General features: G+C 37.1%; 1 protein-coding gene across 1 annotated transcript in view; it reads left to right on the top strand.

The window, feature by feature from the left end:
• Positions 1 to 24,328, top strand: part of HIBADH (3-hydroxyisobutyrate dehydrogenase) — a 77,359-nt gene that overhangs the window by 7,736 nt on the left and 45,295 nt on the right. The window lies entirely within an intron of this gene.

Here is a 24,328-nt window from a genome sequence, read left to right as displayed (position 1 = left end):
TGAAGCAGTTCTGCTAGTTTTTCATTAATTAAAAATGAGAGAAGGAAGGGGGGAAGAAAGGATTTAATTGTCAAGAAAAAATAGAGCTTTCCTCTGATTTGATAACAGTTGGAGAATGTGGGTGATATTTGTCTGTTCTTGAAGTTGCTAACTATTGATCTTGTGAGTATTTAATCTCTTGTAAGAAATAATAGAGAGCAGGGCAGTCTTTCATTTTGTGGAGAGGAGAGCGGGAGCATAAAATTAAGGTTTTGAAAACAAACCGTAGCTGATTGTTACTATTGTTGAATTCTTCTCTAACACACCTAGGATTGGAAGGTGAGAAAACCCTATTTTTTACAGTCCACTCTAAAAATTAATATAAATAGCATTGTGAGAATTCTTTATTTTCCTGTCTTTAATGAGGTAATTCAGAGTTATACCTGAAAGAGAATAATAATGCAAAGGGAAGAAGAGAATTTGGCTTTACAGAGTTTGTCAAAGGTATAATGCACAAGCTGGAAAGAGCATGGCCTGAATTTCAGATCATGAAGATGAGCATGGGTGAGGAGCAAAAACTAACCATCTTTTTAATTTTCAACTAAAAACTAAGCAGGATTTGGCTACACACTAGATGCCAAAATTTTCATCCAAATTCTAATGTGAACAGAAATTAGGAAGATCTGTGTAGGCAATATTGAAGAATATGACGGGGAAGACAAGATTCTTGCTTCCCAGCCAAAATATTAGTCCTTGGTTTCTAAAGTTAGATAACTTGTCAGCCTGGGAATAAAGAACACAGAAAAAAAGTGTCGATTATATATCTGTCTGGTCGTTTTCTAAACACAGCATGGCCTTCCCTTATTGGTTGTGCAATTCTGACATCTTCCAATCGCTTTCCCAAATATGTTGTTTACCTGAGGGAATTATTTACCTTTTGGAAATGTCTGTAATTCGTTTTTACCCACAAGTGTTTGCTTTAAGGCTATAGTATGCTATTTCTATGAAGAAAGAAATAAAGAAAAGTTTGATTCCAAAACAACCCTAGCTGTTTTGGGGGTTTTGTTCCTTGAGAAAATGGTAATGCTGAAACTGGATTAATATGATAACATACAGTTGACTAGTCTGAATACAAATGGCTTTTTTGGTGTTAGCGGTTTATCTGAATACAAATTATTTGATGTTTAACGTCAGTTACAGATAGAGTGATATTCTGAAGGAGGGGGAAAGAACTGACACTTAGCTTTCTAGTATGTAGTATGACTGTGAACACCAAGGAGCGCTCTGTACAAATCATGTTTAAAGTGGGCAGTTGCTAGAAATGTGGAGAAGTTAACTATGTTAGAAAAAGCTTTAATGCTATGTTTTGTTCTTTCCACCTTTCAAGACCTAACACATCAAGTCTTTGGGGTATTTTTGTACGTCCTGACTGCATTGTTGGCTTTTAAACAAAATACTAAATGGAGAAATATGCTCAGCTCTCAATAGTCTTGGCAGGAGTGTAAGGGAGGGCGTTTGCGGGACGCAGTGAGGAGGAAGAGAGAGCAGCATGCCTGAGCTGTCATCTTTAGACCTGTCTGTTTACTAGCTATTATTGGCAGACAGTTCTACTTGTGTTTTTAGGTATTTGGGTGTTGCCTGAAGGATGTTAGTGTTCAGCTGCACTGTGAGAAAGCTATTTCACAAACTAAATAATATTTGGAAAATTGCTTGGTCTATAAACCTTACGGAGAAATAGTGATGATTTTAGTCCTGTCTTGACATTGCAAGTGTATGTGAAGTCCTAGCATTAGTGCCAGATTTTAGTGGCTTGTTTGCAGCCTTACCCCTGAAAGATTCTTCCTCTTGATCTTTTTCAGATGGGCCTTCGTGCCGATGTAGTAGTGCTGTCTTCTTCATATGATTGGCCTACAGCATTTACTTGCAGCTTACAGTCAGGACCCATTAAGTAGAAGTTGATGCACCAGGTTACTATAGTGTTATTTTGTATTAACTGACTTTGGAAAATGCTTCTCATCCCAGTAGCTGCATGCAGATTATGCTGCTAATGCTGTCTAGAGATAGCAATCGCTTTATCCCAGGATTAGGATCTCTTGCAGGTCCACATGAGAAAGTTGTGTCACAGTTCCCAGTGCTGCCCTGATTTGTGAGCTTTGTGAGCGTATGACAAATGAGGAAACGTCTTCAAAATCTGTGTTTATTTGATCTTATTTTTAATTCTAGAGGAGTAAATTTATCTTTTTGCAAAGACTGGATGCTGCATCTTTGCATAAATAAAAGGCTTTTAAACCACACATTGTCACAGAAGCATATTTAAAACTGACTTCTCTTTGCACTGAAGACACTACTGGCTGAGTAAGGGATCTAAATTTAGCCTTTAAGAATCGTGTCGAGTTTATCCTCCCACTGATTTCACTGAAAGTATGATAGAGATTCTCAGCTTTCAGTCCAGAGCAAACTTTACTAGTAGTTTCACTGATGCTGCTGTAACATTTCTCTCTTTTTAATTCAGTACAAAAAACATACATTCTCTGAAGTACAGTGGGTGAAATGTGTTTGTTTGAGTTTTTTTTATTATTTCTGATGTGATGCTTTCTTCATTGTAAGCGTTGTTAGTGTTCAGATATTACCTTTTCAACGTTTTTTCCCCTTCCACTGTCTCCTGAAATTATATCAGCTCCTCTTCTGCTGAAAATATGTTGCACTGCATTCTGCTGGAACTTCACAAAAAGATGAAACAGCTTGATTTGTTTTTCTGTTTTTGAAGTTAAGGATGAACTGTTTTCAATTCTTTTGTAAGTATGATTCTTTAGATCCAATAATGAAACTTTGGTAGATCTTTGCCTTCACTGTCTACTTTAGCCAAGGTTGTCATCAATAAAAAAGTCAGACTGCTAATTGTTAATAAGAGCTGTCATGTAGAGGACTGTAGGCATGCAAAAATGGTAATAAACAGTAGAATAAAACATTTTTTGTAAGAACCGTGGGCTGGAGTTGGTTAGAAAAGGTTGGAGTTTCTATTCCAGCTGTCATTTCAAACTGTTTCGTCTTACAGTACTACTTCCATAAGCTCCAGCTAACTGTTAAGTGATGGAAAGAATATTATTAGTAACACTGACAAATTGAGATTTCAGCTCTCTGGTAATGGAGTAAAATGTGAGTCCTTGACAACTTAATTGCAAACTTATTCCCTGTATGGCCAAATCTGTACTTAACATGGAACAAAGAAAAAGAAAGTTTAATAATACTGTGAAGATCTTTTCTTTGACTTCCTTTCAAAGAGCAATATATTTCACAGTTCCAGATTTAAAAAAAAAAAAAAAAAAAAAGGACACTTTCTCAAAACTGGAGAAGTGAATTTATTTCAATGGCATGATCAGACTAATAGCAGAGATTAAATAGGCAGTGTCTTTTCCAAGGGAAGCAGAGGAGAGGGCCTTGCAGAAGAGTGAAGGCTATGTCTGTGTACTCTAATGCTTGCAAAGGTGATTTGAAAGGTGTTTTAAGACTAGACTAAATAATAAAAAATGAGTTGTTCAAACGTTACATCTCTTAGCTTTTAAGTTCTATTGTAATAAGAAAGCATCATCGATATGTTTGCCAGAATAAAGCTGGTTAATACACCTCTCTTCTGTTGAGAGAGCCTTCATAGAGCTACTTTTTGACTGACTTTGCTATGTTGTATCTGCTTTGTTTCTGTAGCATTGCGCATTTTTAGAGAAATGCAATCTTATGACTTTATGGCAGTGGAAGAGTTGATTGGTTGATTCAATGTCTCTGAGAGATTAAGTAGTTTTTTAATAAGCAGAAGACATGAAATAGGAGTCTTCTGTATTCAGTGGTAGAGAGGTTTTGCTTGGTTTTGGCTTTTTGGTCTGCTAATGCAGCGATCAGCGATCGGAGTATCTGTTAGGATCATTGAAACACTGTTAAGACAAAGCAGGTTCATGAATTCAGACCTGATAATTCTGACCTATTCCCTGCAAGGGCAGATGTTTGTGTTGGTGAGGAAAAGATCTAAAGGCATAGCAATATTTGCTCCATTGTTATTTCTGGATTTATGCTTCTATGCTTTATTTTTAAAGACTGAATGCATGTACTCAGAATGGCCCCAGTGTTCTCTGTGCTCCTGGTACCGAGCATAGCATTTTCACCTCACTTCTGCTCTTCCTCGGTCACTCCGTGTCTTGCCTAACCTTTTCTTTCCTGACATGTTTCCCAATTTCCCTGTTTACATTTTTGCTGAATGTATCTGATTGTATTAATTTTTTGCAAAGTTTGTGATCTAGGGATGGTTGTAGAAATTACGATGTGTAACCTAATGTTAAAGGTATTAGGAAATGTGTTATTACGTTATTCTGAAATTTAAATGAGGTAAACGTACTGCGGGAAGTAACTGATAACGAAAAAGGGAAGGATTGGGAGAACTGATTTAAGGAATCTGAAATGAGGACAAAGAAATACTTTGCAGTCTGAGATGCTTAAAAAGCTTCTGATTCCTAATAACTTATGGTTTAAACTATTTAACAATACTTATGTTTGTCAAAATAAAGCCAGTTTAATAGACCTCTTTTGTTGGAGAGGAGATAGAAAGGAATGAAGATCTTGAAAATGTTCCACATTGGCAAAATACGTATTTTGACACTGGGGAGGGAGGAAGTATAAACCCTGTGCAGAAATCACAATGTTGGCAGCAGCTGCTGTTGCAGAAGAGTTAGATAGTACATTTACTGATGGGCGGACTTTGCCAGGGTATTTTTCTTCTGTGTGTCTATTATGCTTTTTTTTAACGGAGAATGCAAAAGGTAGCAGAAGACAAGGAAGAATAAAAAGGTTTGTTGAGAGTATCATCTAAAAATGTTCACTGGGATGGAGACAATTGTTCCTACAATGACTAAAAGGGTGGAATGACTGATTTTATTAAAGTATAGTGTATATTTTGGCTATAAAACTGTGTGTAGTCTGGCCAACTAGTGACCGATGTGTAGGGAAACATATCTGTCTCCACTTATTCAAAGGTGTAAAGATGAGTTATTCAGGCTGGCCCAATGGGGTATAACCAGGAATAATAGGCTGGAAATTATTAAGGGAAGAAAAATGCATGCTGCGTCTACCAGGAAAAACTTCCTAACAACATTCTTCATACACTGTGGAATAATTTTCCAAAGGAGATGGTTGAAGCCAAATATCTCAACATGCTTTAAACTGTACTGGGCAAAGTGCTAGGAACTATTCTGCAGGGAAAAATCTTTAACTGGCAGGAGGATGGCTACATGATCTAATAGGTCTTTTCCATCTCTAATGTCTACAGTTCTGTTGTGTTCTCACACATGGTGTTCAAAAACAGTTAACGGAAAACTGTCCAGATGGAAGTTAAAAATCCCTGTGGCACTCTTCGAAAAAGACTAAGGGATAACGGCAGAACTAGAGCCAACATTCCTTTTCTCAGTAAAACTGGTTCTAATATCCACAGCTGTATGTGAGCTGTTACCGCATTCCTAATAGCTGCTCTGTTTGCTTGTGGTTATGTTAATGCTAATATCTGGCTCATCCTGTCAAGTGTTCTGTGATACACAGAGTAAGAAAGATCTTCAAATTTCAGGCTGTCATAAGTCCTAGGGAATAAAAATTAATTTTATTTCATTTTTTAAATTTTGATTGATTCTTCTAGAGAGCTTTTAAAGTTGAGGAGTTGCAGGTGGTGTTTGGAAATGTTTCTGGAATGCAGTGATGACTTTGAAGCTTTCTACAAAGTTTGTTTTGATTTTAAATGTTCATAGGCTTCTTTTTCCCTCTTTTTCTAGTTTAAATAGAACCTCTTGTTCAATGTGTGTATTTTTCATTTCGTCAAAAAAACCTAGCGAGACTCCTATGCTTGGGACAGTGGGGATGATGAGCACCAGACCTTAATAACCCCCTGACTCCTTCCGAGTCCTTATTCCATACTATGCTAAACGTGGATGGCACACATGTCGGCACCGAGCCCAGCACCACAGCCCACCAGAGCAGCAAGTACAAACTGGAAGGTGCCCCACAGAGTAGAACTGGGAGTGCCCTGTGCCTGCACAGCAGCCTTCAGTGTGGGGACAGTCCCCACCAGCTACAAGCATTGGAGGTGCCATTGGAGAAAATGCAACTTACTCTGAATCTTAATGCAAAGCAGTTGTATTTGCAATTCAGTGGTGCCTTACACAGACTTTCAGTCTGTGGGTGCAACGCCTGTTGTTTGGGGAAAAAAAAAAAGTCCAGAGAAATCTGACTTGCTTAAGTGGATTGGGCCACTGAAGACTTAGAATTACACATTTTACTTTGTCTCTTGTTCAGCAAGGGTGAGCTGCACATCTTACACTAGACACATGAGAAGAAACATTAACATCCTAAGTACCTGAATCAAAGTCTTAGGACACATTCATGCAAACTGTTCTGTGTTGAAGAAGAGTCCTTTGTTAGGCCTACTAAACACTTAAACAATTTTAAAGGAGTAGAAAAAAAAAACCCAAACAGATGGGAGAAACTTTGCAGGCAGGGACGACTGCCCTTGTCTTGTAGCGCAGGCCTTTGAAAGTCAATAGTTTGTTGATCCCCTAAATGGCTGAATCCAGGATCACTAGGAATGAAAGCTGATCTTCTGTTAACTCCCATCCAGATGATGCTAGCATTCTGGGTTACTTGTGTTTCCTTTTTAAAGTCATGGTGACAAGTTGAGCCAGGATGGGGTTGTGTGTGACAATATTATCTGATGATCTGGAGCCATTCTAAGTCACAGGTTCCTTGCAGAGATTTCTCTTGTAGTGGAGGGCATCTTTATGTTTTGACAAGCGTTTTAAGTTGTGCTAAAAAAGGGGACAATGTTCTAACAGAAGTACTCCCTCTGCTTTTTAGACAAATACCTGAAAATTACTTCATGTTTGTAGTGCTTCCTGTAGTATTGCCCTTTGTAAGACAATTCAACAGCTTGAGCTTCTGTCCTTAGCAGGACTGCTCCTGGTTAATCCACAGAGAGCACATAGAAATATCAAGATTTCCTAATTCTTCCTTCTCCAACCACATTTAAAAAAACATGATTTATATGATTAAATAAAAGCATAAGCAAAACAGTATTTATTGCCTTTTACTGTTAATAAGTATTTAGAATTCAGCTGTGAGCATACAAACTATGTAAACGTTCACCTTTCAGTTTGTCCAGCAGTATTTAGTCCTGTTGGATCACCACTTCGATCTACTGAAATGCAGAGGACAGTGGAGAGTCATGCGGTTCAAGAGCTGAAGAAAGAGTTTTTAACTACAGTTCTCTTCATGCCAAGCACAACATAGGACCTGAAGTAAAAACAAAATGACTTACTGCACTGTATTTGACCTACAACTTTAACCCTTAAAACTTAGTTATCGTTTTCATTCCTGTAGTTATGCTGGGACAGAGTGCGTGGAATTTCCTAGACCTTACACAGCTTTAACCTGTACCTGTTCATAAGAACAGTTAAAGGGTGGCTTGACAGGAACAGAGTAGCTCACGGAAATGTCACCCTAATGCTGACCCGTCAGTTTCTGTTACAGGTTCTATAAGCAGTTGTATTTTAATTATTCTGCACTGTGGAAGAATGTTAAATTTGTTTGCAGTAAAAAGCGGGAGGCGGAGGGGGAAGTGTGAAACACTGTGTAACACTTTATTAAAACGTTTACGTATTTTAAATAAATCCACATAATGACTTGATAATATCCCTTTGTGTTGTTGGTAAAGTAATATTTTCTGTAATGTGTAGTTCAGGTCGTTGGCAACAATACTAATCTGACATGTAGTTATTATCCATTTGCTCTATTTAATATGAGTTGCTGCAAACTGTATAAGATCCTAGTTACTCAGTAACTAGTAATAGTTCAACCATATGCAGTCAGAAACAACACATTTTTGGCTGTAATTTTGTTTTCATTCTGTGTTTCCTTTGCTTTCTGAGAATGTACAGTGGAAATGTGAGGCTCATGGCTCTTAGTACATTTGCCAGTGTGAGTACAGAGAAAGTCACGTTGACTTTTAGGTCTGGCTTGTGTTTCATTTGTGTTGGATTTCTTGGTTTTGCTTAAAATTATGACTTTTCAGAAATCAATATAAAAGTAACTTGTAGATAATCTGTACAGGTATATGGCGATACGTAGTTAACTCTTCAAATTTCTGATGTCCAACATTTTTCCAATTAAACTATTTCCCAGAATTGCTACAATTGCTAGTAGTCCAAAAGCAGTATTTGGGAACAGCCAAATGCTTTTTGTCTGGAATAAGGCATTTTATGTCGTGTGCTGGAAGAATAGAGATTTGCTCTCTCTTTTAAAAGTTGGAGGACAACTGGAGAAAGGAATTTTCGGTAGCGTAATCAGCATGTGAAACGTTGTAATAGACCTCTAGTTAGACTAAGTTAGGAGTGTGTATAGCTTTCCTATTTCTGCAGATACTCATCTTAGAATTTATATTAGTGGGGAGTTAGGGGTGATGCTGGGGCAGTGGGAAGGCTTTGTAGCGGAAGCGCTAAATGAGAAGCTGATGTGAATTTGGCAAGCAGGAGAGTTTCCTGAGATGGAGCATCCTCTTTGCGCCTTGGCCTGAATCCTGGCTGCCTCTGAGGGCTCCCACCCTCTCCAAGATGGAAGTTCCCACAGAGAGGCACTAATAGCATCCCTCACTGCCTCAACGTACATGCTAAGGCATGGGGCTTGACTGCTGTGAAACAATGCAATAAATGCCTCCCAGGGCCAAAATGAACATACCCGATCACCTAAATGCATCATTCCTGTGCTGGAACAAACTGGACTATAGGAAGGCATTTCTGTTAATGGTGCAGCAACTGGCACACCTAATAAAGCGATTAATCTGTTACTGTTTGGTCACTGGCACTTTTTTCCCACTGTATTAGTATGCTTAGCAGTTCTTAACACTTAATGTGACTATGTGCACTTACTTAGTATGTTGTTTTCCTTAGTAGACAATTATACCGATCTTGAATGGAGCATTTTTTGGTAACTGGGTTAAAGGATTCTTAGAAGATTGAAACAGTAGGCAGCAAAGCTTGTTAAGGAGTTTTTATTTTACAAGCCCTCAAGAATTCAGAATATGGCTTGCTTACTACTTTAAAAAGTCCAAACGTCCCTTATAGACTCCATTTCAGAGCCAGCACCAAATCTATGCTATACTTGTCTGAAAAGCCAAACATGCACTCTTGGCCGTTACTGTTTACTGAATCAGAACCCCACTGTTTCCACTTGCACTGTATCTAATTTATCGTAAGTGACCACAAAAACTAAAATTATTTATATGTTGGCACCTAACAGCTCCACTATAGTTAAGGGTCTGTTGGCATTTCCATTATAAACCTTCCCTTTGAGAGGTTTATAACTTGGCGGTTTTACTTTTGCTTCAGGCTCAAATGTGCCATTTTCATCCAAGCACAAATTCTTCTACAGAATTTCATTTAAATCAGTTTGGCCATTATTTATTTTAGAGTGTGTATGCTGCGGAGTGGAAGGGAACACAGTATTTAATTTTGGTTTCAGAAGCTTTTTGGTCAGACTATATAATGAAAGAAAAATGGTGCTTTTTATTTTATTTTGTAGGTACTTAACCCTTCCTTGGATGTGTCAAAGTTACTAAACCCATGCTTTTCAGGTTGCTCCCAATGCTCACATGCCACACATCCACTCCCACCTACCCATCTACCCATCTTGCATGCACCTACCTGATGATGTTCTTCGAGGAAGCATCCCCTGGCTCCTGGCAGCGAAAGGTTTTTGGGGAGTGCATACAATAACATACCGTGGATGTTCTGTTGAGAGGCCTTAAGCCAACCAGTCCAACCGAGGAAACAGATGGAGCTTAATTGGAAAAAGACAGGTCGAATTCAGTTGTCAGTCAAATGTAACCCGATGTGGTTTAGAGTGGCATTTCCTATGGCTCTGCCATTTCTTGTGGGATGTGTGTAAATTACTGCTTGGGTGCAGTAATCCTCAGAGTCTAAAAGTAGTGTGAGTTGCTGTTTTCTCTTGCTGCTGGATGCTGAACCACAGAGGAATTTCAACTCTTTTTTAATCATAAATTCTTGCCAAAGTACTGTATTATTATGCTAATTAAATTCTTGCCACACGAATAATACATATCTATGTTTCAGTACTAATCATAGTAACACAGTACCAGTGTTCTTTAACATCGTGGTTTAAGAATACAAAGAAGGGAAATTGTGTACAGAGAGGTAGAAACTTTTATTAGACCAAATAATACTGCTGAAAATAGAAAACAAGTTTCTGAGTCAGTTCTTTCATCACATTGCACAAGAAGCAGTAAAGTACAATAGCTTTTTTTGGGAAATTGTGTACAGAGAGGTAGAAACTTTTATTAGACCAAATAATACTGCTGAAAATAGAAAACAAGTTTCTGAGTCAGTTCTTTCATCACATTGCACAAGAAGCGTAAAATACAAAAACTTTTTTTTTTTTTTTCCTTTGCTATGGAATTACTCACAAGAAAAAGCTACTTGATGGAAAACAAAGTGGGGAAAGGATATGTGGTTTGGCAGCTTCTTACGTACTCATCATTTGAGGGGTCTTTTTTTTTCCAGGTAGTTCACGCAGATTACTGATTGGACAAACAAGTAATAAAACTGCTTTGTTGTATTTTATCTTCTGTTTTATTAACAAGAGGGAGAAGGGAAGCACGAGTATAATTAATTATGGCAGCAGATACCAACAGCTTATGGAACCTGGGGCATTAGATCCCATTGAAGCTTTTGAAAGTCTTCTCCATCTTGCTTTTTTTTTTTCCCCTAAGTCCAGCAGTTAATTAATTTGTAGGTCAAAATTCCAAATCTTGAATGTTTTAGAGACAACCCATTTTAAATTTTATTAGCGTGGTTTTAGTTTGTTGGCATTTAAAAGCACTGAAGGCTAAAACTTTAATATATATTAAAACTGCTATTTTCAGATTTGGACTCTGGAAGCAGAAGCTTGCAGAAACAGCGAATGTCATGAGACACATGATTAGTTCATCACTATCAAAACTTTAATAATGTTTTCACTGGTATCCTTTTATTGCTAAGGATCAAGAAATTTAAACTATATGCAGTCATGGGAAAGAAAATCATTAGAAGTACCTTAATAGAGCACATCTATAAAGCTCCAATTCAGCATAAAACACTTAAGCATCTACTTAAGTCTGTCCTTTTCCATGGGAATTTAGTGCAAGTTGAAGAGTTGTGTCCTCTGTGTCTGTGGGGTAATCTGTCTGTTTTATACTACTGAGTTACTGTCTTTGAAGTTCAAGGATTTCAAAGCACTAGGTAGAGCTGACATCCTGGGCGTGCTTTGGCTGGGCTTTTCATGCAGCTATAAGCTAATTGTTTTAATTATTTGGAAATATCCTTCATCACGAACTAAACATAGAGGATTTATTATTTGGTGTCACTGAAGTTCAAGGATTTATTGTTTGCTATTTTCAGCATCTAACCTTATTGATACATAATTTAAACCTTGTTGAAATATAACTTAGCACAATGACGTATACTCCTTTCTGCCTTTCTTGGAAATGGGCTAATATTGGGTTAGAATATTTTATCGTTATTTTCAAAGCAGCGTCTCCTGCAAACATGACCTTGAAGCAGAACTATGTATTTAGGCTTTGCAAGTTGTTCTGTTTCATTACTACTCTCTTTATGTCCCTTCAGCACAACAGTGGCTGACTCAATTCAGTGCTGGCCTTCACTTCCTAACTCTGTAATTGAAGCAGAAATAATGTCAATTTTTCCCCTCCCTTCATCCACTCTAGTAGGTATATTGCTGTTTCTCACGAGGTTGCAGCTGGGAATGAGCATTCTTGAATCTCTGTCACTTTATTTGATAACAACTTGAGTATCCTCTATACTGGCTGATGAAATAAAATTCATTTTGTATTATTAATTTTCTAAATTCCAGTTGTTGCCTGGATTTTCAATGACAAAATATACAGGGTTTTGGGGGAAAAGAGAACTGTAGAATGTTTATTAGCTGAAAGGTACTTGTCTGTAAGTACCTGGCATAGGCTACAGTTGCAAAGGAGTGTTTCTTTTATTGGTGCATGACTTTAGTGTAGAGTTTTAACTGTTCCTAATGCTCATGTAGGTTGCCGAAACCACTGAACTTTGTTTACAACTTTGCCAATTGTTATTAGAATATGTATCTGTACTGGCAGCTCTCACTAGGAAGGTATCTGCCTGCTCTTGTTGCTTCAACGGGATCTGAACTTCCCAAGCTGAGGATGTGTTTCTGGAGGGCAATACAACTTGGAAAACTTCTGTAATTTTCTCCCAGTATTTAGAAATTGTCAATATTGGTGAATATTATATTGGAATAAATCTGGTGTATTTCACTGATGATAGTGGAAATGCTATCAACAAGAATAAATAATTGCTGCTCCTTCTAAAATACAAGAGATTATAAGAGAGTAACTTATGTTATTACAATACAGTAGAATCATATAACTTTATATGAATTAGTGTTTCAGTTATTAACAGTTAATATTTGAATGTTTCATTTTCTCCTTCCTCTTTACATTGACCCCATGTACAGCTCAGTCAGCAGCAATTTCTTAGTATGAGCTTCTTAATGAGCAGAGATGTTGCAAAATTGTTTTTGTGGACTTTTTTCTTGCTTTACTTAGTACTGTAGTATAGTTTAGACCTCTTATTCATGTACAAAAGTAAATAAGGATTTAATTGCAGTTCTCTACTCAGTGCTAAGCCAGATACTTGGCATTCAGCTGTCATAAAGGTTTCTTTCCTCTGCCTTCCAATGACCTTAACTTGACTTAAACCGACTAGTTTCTGTAGGGATTGCAATGGCTCAGGCTCAGAAAGGTTCTTGTCTGTCACTTGGTGGTTGCTTCGTGTGTGTGTTTTACATGACATCATAGTGGCTGTACTATCAGTTCCTAACAAAGACAGAAAAACTAGTTCCACATATTTTAATGCAATTTGCATTAAACTGCTTCTATATACTCAGTGGAGCAGCAGAGACATCTTGACACTGTGTTCTTTTTGAATAATATAAGCTGGAAATACAGTAGGTTTAAGATATCTGTCTGTCTGTTTCATTACAAATCCATTTAAAATACTAATCATAATTCATGTTCTCTCATTCTTTCCATATTTAGGGGTGTTACCTGGGTTTGGAATAGCCAGCTGCCTCAAACACTGTCCGCATATTTAAAGGAATAAGAAGTCTTGGCAGACACTGGAACAATTAATTGGCTTTTTCAGCCAAGTTGGGTTAGGAAAGTATTTTGCGGGGAGGGGGCTGGGTGGGAGGGGAATACAACCTCCTGGTTTCAAGTTTGAGTTCTGTTAACCCTTTAGGAATGGTAATCTGACTTTTTGCTAAGCACAGTTCCCCATCTCTGGCGTTTGTGAAATTTATTTCTTAAGTTAAAAATTCTAATCTATTAATATGCGGGACAAATATATTTTATTAGGGAGAGACACCTGGGATGAGGTGGCAAGTGCTGAATCTAAATCATGATGGATTTAAAAATCTCTGAGGTGAAATAAGCATTAGAATCTGTATTAAAGAACTCTGACCTGCTCCTGGTATATACTTTTACAACAGACCAAGGAGGAAGGTGGCATCTGAGGCACAGGATGGTGCCATCTTCCTGTTGAGTTAGGGTAAAATATTTTGGTGTTGGACTTGCTGACCACACCTTGATTTAACCACAGATGCTTAGTTAATATTTAATTCCCAGCTCAATAGGTTTGCTTGTTTTCATTCTAAAACCAGAACAAGTACTAAACACCAAATTTTAATTAAATGTGCGTCCTTGCATTCCTGAAACGTTTTGTTAGAAGTATTGGAATTGTTACGCAGTCTGTACAACTCTGTGTACCCTTTGGTGCCAGTGAATCAGTTTATGGTGAAGAATTTTCAACGCAGTTGCTTTTAACAGTTGGATGCTCTTGTTCCAAAGACTGTTTGTTTGTTTGTTTCAGTTGTTCTTTATTGAGTAAACTACTAGTAGTTTAGACTGGAAACTGTAAAGTTAAACTTTTTGGAATGGTTACTGCCCCAAGTGGGAATATAAACCATATTGAACAAAATTTATTTACCCTATTAAAAAGTCAGCCTAAAACTACATTTAATTAGTTTACACTATTACATCACTTCTAGTGGGGAGTAGAACTTATGCAGAGTAAAACGAGCTCTATCAGGTGAGCTGACTGTGGCCCATATGGGGCTTTAAGATAATGATGAGTTTAAATTTCCTCTTAGAGCTAAGTGAGAATAAAACTGGAGGCAATAAATACTCTTGGCCAAAGCCATTAAATGAAAAAGCTGGGAATTCTCCAGCTCTTGACTTAAATTGTTTGTTTATCAGCTGGCGCCTAGTCTGGAGTCAAGAGCTGGAGATTTCTATCTGTGACAGAACTTTGAAACTCTTGCAGGACACTTTCATTTTAACTTAAGGTAACTTGAGTTTATAGCTTTGGCTTTAAAGATTACTAATGATTTACTCATTTCCTTACCATTTAACCAGAGAGGACTTTTTCCCAGGAAGGGATCTGTGTTTATTTAGGGCCTTTGTCTGCGGAGGGATTAAAAGGCAGCCCACCAGCATTGTGAACTTGATGGTAATAAAAGGTCACCAACACACACCATAAAAACGTTCTTACTATGGAATTAATTATACAGTGTAAATTTACAAAGCATTTCAGTAACCCTCCTTTTAGACTTCTGATGTATTTAATTTTTTTCTCAAATGGGGAAAAATTCAACTTTTGGCATTGATTGTGCGAACTAGACTCTATGTGTACAGCTGTTTACAGCATAATATACTCATCGGCAAGTTCAACTCGCAATTGAAAACAATTGTAAAATTCTAACCAAAGTTAGTTCTGGACATGTAAACTTTGAAACTTAAAATAGTGCAAACTGGGAGCATGAAAATGAGAGAGAGGGAGAATGAATAAAAGACTTGTTAGGTAAGAGATTCAAATGATTAACGTAAACATTGTTGCCATGTTTGGTATTTTTATAGAATATTGCATATTTTCCAAGCCATTAAGCACTGTTCAAACAGAATCCTGTTATTTTTTCTAAGCCACCAGGTGGCATTGCAGCCCAGCCTGCTCAAAATAGGCAATTGGTAATTTATAAAAAGATTTGTACAGAAGACATTTTTCCCCTCTACACCATTAATTTTCTCTAACTTTTAGGGCTTAATTTAGAATATCTGATAATGATGATTAATATTCCTAAAAACCAAAATGATTTAATTCCAGATTTCATTTACAAGAGGTAAAGAGTGTTGAAATAGCCATGTCAGGGTATCGGTAACACTTTTTTTTTTTGCTTTGGTAAGGTGGTAACAACAGAATTATGTTCCTGTTTAACTTAATGAATGAGCTTAGATTCATCCACTGTGAAAGTCACAGTAATTTCTTAAAAACTATGGAGTGGACAGGCATAGAAGAATATGTAGAGGAATCCATGTGGTTTCCTGTGTCGAGTGCAAAGGTGTCTTCCTATATTCAAAGTGAAGATGAAAATTACAATTATGAAGTTGTTTTTTTCTTCCTCTTTTGCCATTAAAATATATCTTTCCACCTTTTCCAATTACCATTTAATCATACCCTCCAAACTGTTTTATAAATGGACAAAAGAAAGAACATACCCATGAAAAATAACTGGAAAATAATATTTCACCAATTAAATTATTAAATAGCTAGTAATATGTATCATGTGGCCTGTTTGACAAATTTAGTACAATAACGTAGTCAAAACCATAGTAAATCTCTAGTTTGATTAAGGGTTTTTTTTTTGTATTTTTTTAATGTATACTTTTATGCTTTCTGCTGAAACGGATGAATTTAAAGTGCTACTGCAGTGATTTATCTGCAGTTTTACTAAGTGCCACTCTTCTTGTGCCATTGCCCTTTTTCTTAGGCCATTTAATGGGCATAACCCATTCTAAGAAATGTGTATGTTTTCAAAGTAAGTGTCTATGACCTCCCACTTTGTTGAAGTCCAAACATACATGTTTTGCTGCAGTCTGAGTGTCTGAGATGCAGCATAACCAAAATACTAAAAATTCAGATACTAAGGGAATAAGAAAACCCCCATGTGATAATTTAGGTAACGCAGATCATACTTTAACATCAATTTCTTCACTAAGAAATGAAGTAGTCGAATAGGTAATTGAGGCTTTTGACCCTGGATATTAAACTTTTAAACTTGATACAACAGTCTGCCTCTAAGCTTTGTTGTATACTGATATTGCTACTTACTTAACATCAAAAAGCTGTGGTAGTTTGCCTTTATAGATTGCGCCTGTGTTCTGGAATTGCCTCCTGCTGTCCTTGAACTGTTTCTTAGTTTAACGTGTTAGATTTTCTCATCAAAGCTTTTAAGCACAACGTTTAGTTAACACTTGTTCTATCAAATCTGATACAGTAGACTGGTTTGGAATAAAACTGTTCTTTTCATTAACAAACACAATAGCTTCACAGGCCTCTTTCCCAGCACATCATGGGTTTTTTGTGTAATGATATGCACATGCAGATTTTACATTGCATGTAATCTTTATGTTTGCCCAGTTTGCAGTCATTGCTCTAGGACTAGAGTAAATGACTGGTTTTTGCCAAAATTCCAAAAGTAAACTGGCCTCATTAAAAATAATGGTTGCTGAGAAAAGAATCTCTGTAAGTTGGAGCAGTTTGGTTATAGACCTGTTTAACCATAGTTTTGATTGTTAACACAGTTTTGATTCCCTGACTACTGGGTCGGTTCGGTGTGACACCACTGCTGCTGAGAGCTGCTATGGGATTCACAGCACAGAGGTGAAAAACAAGAACGTCTGGATAAAGGAAAATGATAGAATAGTAGTATCCATTTAAGATCCAATACATTGCTTGAACTAGATAGATAAAAATTGGGGAGTGGAGGAAGAAAGGAGAAGAACAAAGTAATAAAATGTCTTTTAAGCAGAGAATCAGAGAATGGAATGACTTCAGAAAACAGAATTCTCTTCGACTTTTCATGTGACGTGAGTGATGTGTGTGTGTATGCATACTGTGTCAAAACCATGACAACATTGTATATTGCTTTGCCCATTTTTAAACTGGTTTGAGAAACATTTTCAAAAATAGAAAATTCAATAAAAGTGTATAATGAGAATGTTTAATTACTATAATCAGTTACAGCTACAGTCATTTTAGAGTGGCTGGGTTTTATAGTATTTGTGTACTTACTGCTTTAAACTTTACAAGAGTTATTTCCTACATAGACACTTCTAATTTTTTTTCATCCTTCTGTTTGTAAATGTTTTTGGCTTGGGTCAGTAAAAATGGAAATACTTAAATACACAGCATGTGGTTTTCAGAAAATTTGAAAAATCTTTGGCTACTTTATTGTCAAAAGTTGGGGTTTTTTAAGATACGTCTACATGTATACAAAGGATGTGGCTATGCATATGATTTTTCGCAGCTGATGTTCCTAGTAATATTTTGTTTTAGCCCTACATGAAATTTCAAAAAATACAGAAAGGCCTTTTCTTAAGTGGAAAAAAAAATCTGCATATTCCCAAAGACTCTCAGATTTGTAGCAGATGTACTGGAACCCCACTACTAAAATAAAACAAAATCCAATTTTTTATTTTATTTTATTTTGCAACAAAACACTAGTTAGTGACAAAGTGAAGATACCACATTAATGGTAACATATGAAGCTCCTAACCTCTGGTTTATAGTCCAGCTCATACCTGGTTGGAAGTAAACACAGAGGAATAAATTAAAGCTGCTTCTGTAGAAAACACCCTCAAGCTTTTAAAGTAGGTGGCTGGGACCATTGTTTTCACCATTTTCTGGGATTAGAGAATTATAATTTCGTGAATTGGGTATAAAATAGATAAGTAAAGAGATTATAAGGTAAAACTTCAGAAGCCCCAGCAAGTTTCAGAACTGAAATCTGCAGAACCTGCTTTAGAAGCAGAATTCACAGCTGGCATATATGTTGGATAATGGAGCAAGACTGAGAGCAGTGAGGAACAACACCTTCAATAAGCGTAGTAACTTTTCAAAGGTCAGTCCTGTTACTCATTTCAAAAGTCTTTTTCCCGTAGTTAGACTTTCCTGTACCTTTGCTCAGGGCTGTGCCTGCCCGGATAAAACGTGGCAAGATTGCAGAACTTCTTCCTCCCAGGACGCTGAGGAACTCTAATAAGAAAAGCTGTTCTGTGGGGAAGTGGGGTGTAGGCTGGAGTGTTTGTGAAGCAGGTGTTTGCAGCGTAGAGCAGTGAGGGGAACGCAGCTATTGGAGTAAAAACTATTCAAGAGCAACTGGAATATAAAATCCCAATTCTTTTATGGTGTTCTTGTGGCCCACTTCATTTAATGAGAAGGAAGGGAGAGAGGGTGTCGGAGAGCATCTTTTATGTGTGTATTTGGTTGTCTGTTTCACGTTATTACTCTGCTGAAAAAAAATAATTTAAAAAAACCATTAGAGCAAAAGGCGAAGGGGTTCCTCTTTTGGAGGAATGACACGCATCCTAGAAAAGCATGCATTTCCATCCTTCCCTGGTTTTTGAACAATGTAGCTGATGTAAATACTTTTGTATGTTTTTTGTTTTCTTAAAAATAAAACACATATTAAATAAGGTAAATAAGACAGCCAGTAAACAGAGAAAATTTGATCTTGAAATTTTAGGTGCATCATTGCTTGTTCCTAATTTGACTTTTTGTAATGACTTCAGAAATAATGTTTCAAGCAAGTAATAATGTACATAAACCGTTTAAAGTTCTCACCTATGGACTATATACTTTTTAGGTGCTAGTAGATAGGACATGTTAAATAGTGTGTGCGTGCGCGTTTATATCCGTGTTCTTTTCTCTTATCTTACAGTGCCCTACCTTACATATCAGAAATGACCCAATAAAATGAACAACAAAAAGTGTAAAATTTCCTTACAACAACAAGACCCTAAAATAACCATGTTATAATGCTAGTGATGTAGCTGACTGTGTGAGTTATTGGGTAATAAGATATTCTCTGATGTGTTTACTGCATTCAGCCTTCCACACAAATATGTATTGAAGCCATAAAATGACACTAATTGTAGTAGCGTACACGTTACCTTCTTGGTGAATTATTTCTGTTGCATTAATGATTATCTAGTGACATAATTTTTGTTGCTACTATAAAAATTTGATAGAAAGGAGAATTGATAGATTTTCAGTTTGTCAGTGACCAAATTATGTTGTGATCTCAAATTTTGTACCTGTGTAAAATCATTTAATGGTTAAAAGTTGCAACACTGCAATGCCTCACAAGACTGAGATAACTTTGAAATTATGTATATATAAATAACATATTTACTATATATACAATGTACAGTAGTATAGGAAACTCAGATTAAATGATTAGACAGGGGAAAAAATATTTGTTACCATTTTTTGCAAAACTGACATTCTTTGTCACTTCCACACAGTGTGTTGAATGAGGGTGGTTGTGTTCTAAACATAGTATCAACACTTTGCCTTCCTTACTAGTGTCAGGTTTTGTAACATTTTAGATTAAAATAAATTTGTTTTTAGTTAAAAAAAAGGGTTTTATCCATATTGCTAGACTATAGGAAACTTATCATTTTGAAGAAAAATTAACCAGCATAGTACAAGTTGTATCTGTTACATTAGATAAAATTAAACTTTTTCATAGAATTAGATTTTATTATTTAATACATAACAATCTTCCTTATGTTTTTCAAGGCTGACTGACCTGACTGTAGAATGTGTCTGTGTTCATCTGTTAACTTCATTTTTCTTTTGAGTGACACGCTTGTGTCCTATATTGTGAAAGTAACCTGTATCCTTGTAATGCCAATAGAGTAACAGTCAGAGTAATCAACAGTAAGAGTATCAAACAGTAGGAGTAACCAATACTTTATCCAGGGTATGCATAGGAAGCAACTAGAAGATAGTAATTGAGAGCAGTAGATATTGAATAATGATGAACTACTGAACAATGTGTTTTTCTTCTACTGACAGGCCAGTTTGAATGACTGAGGGTGTGGATGTGTATGGTGAGAGAAAGTGAGGATGGAAAGGTATGTGCTTCCCAGGAAAAATGGATGGGCAAGGAAGGTGTTGCAGACCGTTTTGGAAGAAGAACATTCTCTAAAGGCAGGAAGTCAAAAGGCGAGGAGACGTAAGACTGTCCTAGAAGTCATAGCTTAGCCTAAAGTTTTCTCCTCAAATTTCTTGGGGAGCAGGGGGTGCTTGGCTTTTTTGGGGGATTTTTTTTTAAAAGTGAGAGCAGCATGCTGAAAATGCTGCTTTGCTTCACCTGTGGTTTTCTTCATGTACTCTCTGAAGCAGGCAGCTGTCCTACACAGGTGGACTCGAGAAAAATATCTAAGTAGAAAATGCTATAATGAGTATTGGGGGGGAGAGTGTGATACTGCTGGACTGTTGACTGCCCAAGAAAAAGCTGAAGTTTCATCCACATAGGTAAGACAGATCCAGAGCTACTAACTGGAACCAGGAAGGGGGTCACAGGGAAGAGAGAGGACTGTACGCATATGGGTGCTGGCTTGGAGAATTCTGTGCTGATGAACTCAAGTGCCAAGCATTTATATCTGTCTCAAAATGAAGAATAGGAATCTTTTATGTCTTGTTTTTGTGGAAGGAGTTTGTCTGGGTGGGTATATTATAACATAAAGGAATACCTTTGTTAATGTTAAGCTTGCTTTGGCTAATAGAAAAACTATAGACCTATTGGATGAAGAATATGATTTCCTCAAGGCTTTGTCATGGGCATAATCAACCTGAGAAAGCACTGCAAAACTAGAAAATCTAGAAAGCAATATTGGTTACCACATCCCAGACTACTTCTTGCATGCCAGGGCTGTTCTGAAATCTGATCTACTTAAGGGGGATGTTTTCTGTCACTCATTGGAAGGGAAATACCAGTGTACTGTCCTGGTGTCTCATTTTCAGAGAAGTCTTGATTTATAGGGTCTTCTGGAGGTCATCTAGTCTAGCCTCTCCCTTGAAGCAAGACTGTTGCCAAGATTGGATGAGGTAGGCTGTGGCTTTCTTCTGCCAAATCTTGAAAAACCTTCAAGCATAGAGATTCCACCACTCTTGTCTGGTTAACCAGGTTCAGTGCCAAACTCCCCTCCCAGCGAAGAGGTTTCGTAGCCAGTGTGCAGAGGTCAGATACAGATGCCAGAATTATATCCCAAAATGTGAGGGAAAAGAAGCACGTGGAAGAATGAAAACTCTTTGTAGGTGTACTTTTCTAGTCAGTCCTGATATTTTTGAGGTGTGACAGATCTGAAACTTTTATGTCTTGTTTCATGAATACTATACCTTAGACATATTGCTGGAATTTTAAACATAACAGTTCTGAGAGTGTCAGAATTGGTCCTAAAATACTAAACAGTGCCAGTGATCCAAAGACACATGTAGCTAGACTTAAGATTTTCATTATCTAAATAGTTTTGAAAATAGGCTTTGCATGTCAAGTTGTGTTTGGGATCCAGAATTCAGACAAGTTGATACATGATCCTATAATTTCTTTGACCATGTGGTTTTCACTGCATGGATTCAGTCACAAATTTGGTGGCTTGTCTTTGCCTGAATAGATAGTAACAAAGCCAAAGGAAAGTAAATAGGCAATATATAGTTCTTTTTCTACCTCTGCAGCCTTCAGGAAACTGTTGACATATATAGTCAATCACCTCCTTGGATGCTTCTGTGAAAATGAAAAGTGATGATAAGATTCGGATGTCTATAGCAAACCCATAACAAAGCAATTGTTAAGTGGGTCTTTTATTGTCTGATCATATGTGATCTTTTTCTTAGAGTTGGTTCATTTTATCACAGTGAAAAAAGCTTCTATTCTTCTTTGATCAGGGTTTTTTTGTATGCTGGTGTTAATAAGTCCTGGGAATTCCTTAAGAATGGAAGCCTAATAATTATCTCTTTGCTGTCAAAGAGCTACTCTAGTTGATGCTTGGTTTTTGCAATGTCTAATGTCAAGGTTCTATACCAGCAATTAGTACCAACACTTCCCACATACTGAATTTATGGCACTGTGACCACATTTTTACATATGTTGAGGGATACTTCAGTAACCCTCTTAACATGAGGATATTAAGAAATATGCTCTGTTATCTCTCCCTAGAAATCTAGTTTGCTGCACTTTTGGTTTTTGCTGTCTGGCAGCAAGTTTAATAAGATCGAATTATGTTATTCTGTAATGTTTTTTCCACCTAATTATATATGATATTTGAAAGAAAGGTCCTTTCCATGCTGCCAATATAATGTGGAAATACAAAATAACTTCTGTTGAAGACCCTTTTGACTGTTAGAAGACATTAAGTGGCCAGATAAAGCAAAAACACTGTCCTGGGAGCCTGCCAGAATGCAAGTAAACTATTGATATTGAATCTTTGACTTTACGGTATTCTAGGAATGGATGAACAAAGGAATTACTTTTTCTCTTGAACTGGTGCATGAGTAATCGACGAAAGTTGGAGAAAAATAATATTTTTTAAAAATGCCACCTGGGAGTACTTCTAATAGGGTCTCAGAAATTAATTTCTGTTCTTTTCTGACTGAATGAGAGTTAAAAGTTTGTAAGAACCTATTTTGAAAAACGCCTAGCAGAAGCGGTGCCTGCAGCACACTTGTATGCCTTACCAGTCTTACCAGCAGTACCAACGTATTTTGCTACAGGTCAGACAGTCAAGCCCATTTCTGACTATGGGCAATACATGAACCATAAATCCTTATGCCTAAATTTCGGTGTTACAGACCATCCTTCTCTGTCCATTGCCACAATAAGTGAGCTGCTTCTGCTTTATTTTTAGAGCAGAAAATACCATAAATATCTTCATTTGAAGCTTGCTTAGTTTATAAGGGTGTATTTTTATTTATGTATGGGGAAAACCACACAATCTATTTCAGCTCAGAATTCATTGTAGTTAGTGGATGACTTCATATGCTTTTGTTTCATTTTCTTTTCACAGGATTGAAATCCATAATCTTGGAGTAACCACTATACAGTTTCCATACCTTGTGTACATACATCTGCTGTTGGTAGATGAATATGGTAGATGGTATTTGTTGGAAGCTGTATTTGTCAATGGAAAGGAATGTCTCTTGAATAGCAACTTCTTTAGTAAAAATGGTAAAGATTGTGAAATCAGCTCAAATCAGTGAGAGACTAATGCGGTGGGGTGCTATTGGGAGAGGAATGGACTTTTAACTCACTGTGTCTACATAATTATTTAAGTGTATTTGGGTATTGGTTGGAGTTCCTGCATTGTGCTGTGTGGTGGGGATTTTTTCTGTGGCTCTGCTGGACCTTGCTTCTTTGCCACCACCTCACTTCTGTGACATGGGAGTTCTGGTCTGATTTGTATATGCAATGTGTTATTACAGTGTGTCCGAAGCCCAATAGACAGACAGACTTCTGGCTAACCACACATTCTATGTATATGTTCTGCTGCCAGAGATTTGGACAGATTTAGTAGCTCTGATGCTCACCTTTACTCGTCTCCTTTACTGCACTCAAGCCATGGAGTGCCGGTTCTTCAGGTCATTTCCATATTTTGATGACTATAAATACTTGTTCCTAGTGGCATTGATTTTCAGTCAGCTGTTTTTCATTTGAGCACTGATTCTAGTTTGCCTCCTTTTAACTTTGAGAAATATGGGTGATTGTATTTATTCTTGAGAATAAATACAAAGAAAATGTAGTTCTGAGCTACCCTTCACATATTCCTGGTGCTTCAGCCTATGGTGTTTCATTGGCTTTCCTACAGATCATAAATACTGTTAGAGTGAGAACTTTTGAGAATGACATCTACTGTCTTATATAAATGGTTAGTGTATTAATATTCACTGAAAAAGCTAAAGAATTATCAGGAGATAAGGGTTAAATTCGTGGGCCCTCTCCAACTCCAGAGTTAAAGTGCAGATCACAGCGATGGTTTTTCGTACCTTGTGATAAAAAGAGTTGATGGTTTGATGACTGTCGTGGTTTGTGCCAGACTGGCCACTGGGCCTCTTCCATCCTTATCAAGGGGAGTGCTAAGTATCAGTACAGCTTGTTCTCGTGGGAAATAATCTCCCCAGTAGGTCTGTGGGAAGGAGGCTATATGCCTCTTCAGCTTAATATAGTCAGTGCTATGCACAGATACAGAGATTACTGTAGGATTTTCCAGTAAAAAAAACCTTTGCTTTAGGGGTTTGAAACTCTTGCTGGAGAAGTACTGCCTGAGCAAATGTTTTGACTCACAGGGGTGATGAATCTTAAGGAACATTTCAATTCCTTCCTGCTG

The sequence above is a fragment of the Charadrius vociferus genome, unplaced genomic scaffold (assembly GCF_000708025.1).
Source record: "Charadrius vociferus isolate BGI_N301 unplaced genomic scaffold, ASM70802v2 scaffold366, whole genome shotgun sequence".
Classification (NCBI taxonomy): domain Eukaryota; kingdom Metazoa; phylum Chordata; class Aves; order Charadriiformes; family Charadriidae; genus Charadrius; species Charadrius vociferus.
This window is presented reverse-complemented; position numbering and strand designations above follow the sequence as displayed.